Source organism: Notamacropus eugenii, chromosome 2 (genome assembly GCF_028372415.1).
Source record: "Notamacropus eugenii isolate mMacEug1 chromosome 2, mMacEug1.pri_v2, whole genome shotgun sequence".
NCBI classification, from domain to species: Eukaryota; Metazoa; Chordata; class Mammalia; order Diprotodontia; family Macropodidae; genus Notamacropus; species Notamacropus eugenii.
In genome coordinates, this window is record NC_092873.1 from 433,221,171 (window position 1) to 433,222,594 (window position 1,424).

Genomic DNA, 1,424 nt, shown 5'->3' on the forward strand with positions numbered 1-1,424 from the left:
GGAAGCCAGAAAGAGTGTCAGACAAAGAAAGCAACCTCCTCAACCTCACCAGTTTTAAAGGGGTAGCCTGTTCAGGTAACAAAGCCAATTAAAGGAGGCTATGTCAGCCTACTGTGGTAGAGGGAAGAGTGTCTACACATTAGGTGATCTGGACAGTCCAGAGAAGCCCAGGTTATATTAAGAACTGATCAGCTATGGCTCCTGAGGAGCCTGCGATAAAACATGCTCCCCACCTGCTTACACAGAGGTGATAGACTCAGGTGCAAAAAAAGAGATATATTTTTGGACATGGTCACTATGTGGATTTATTTTAATTGACTATGATTATTTATTATAAGGATTTTTTTCTTTCTCTTTTTTGAGGGGGCAGGTGGGAAGAAATACTGATGTCAAAAATACACAGAAGATAACAGGAAGGAGTTCAGAAGGGAGTGCTGACAAGCATGACAGTTGTGAAAGTTATATATAGAATTTGTTATACATATATTAAAAAATAAGATATTTGAAATAGAAATTCACAGTTTCATATGTAATGCTTTTTTTGTTCTATTATGTATACAAAGGTGTGGCTTTTTTGGTGTTTCAATTTAAAAATTTTAAAGAAAATTTAAGAAAAGTAAGGCAGTAGAGGTGACAAATTTGGAGGCAGAGAGGAATGACAGCCATTGACATAACTCGGAGCACACCTGGAGGAGCCCTTGCCTACTGGGAGATGGAGCTGTAAGAAGTGAATGTTCCATGAAAAGTTTTCCCTCTGGGATTCAGCCCTCGATGCTGAACTGTCCCAGAATTGTTCCATCAGCCCACAATGGCGTGGGAATCTGTAGGAGATTGTACTTCTATGGGCTTTCCCCATGTCTTTTACTTTGCTGCCCTGTGCTATTCTAATGAAACACTTTGCCATGATTTATACTCCCCAGAAGTTTATAGAGGATGTGCTGGATGGGGCTTGAGCCATATTTGCCTAACTATGATTATTATCCTAGGATCATGCACAGCGAACCAGGAACTGAGGGCAGAGGTAGAAGGTAGGGAAAAGGGGAGACTAACCAGCGGTTCAGACCTGTTCTAGTGAGTACCTAAAAAGACCTTAGCCTAAAGCTGCCAAGATCTCCCAGTGCATCCTGGGTCATCTCCAGTCATCCTGATGAATATCTGGTCACTGGATTCAGATGGCTCTGGAGGAGAAGTGAGGCTGGTGACCTGCACAGCCCTCCCTCACTCAAAACAAAGTCACATGAAAGTCATGTCATCATTTCTCTGATGGCATGGTCTTCTTCAGCAATGAAGGATGAATACACACCCTCAACTCCACTGATGCAGAGAGTTCACGCGAGGAAAAGCATATTTGTTTTAAGTATAAGTGATACTGGAAGAGATTTGTTATTGTTATTAATTTGTATCCAAGTCTTTGTGATCTCATT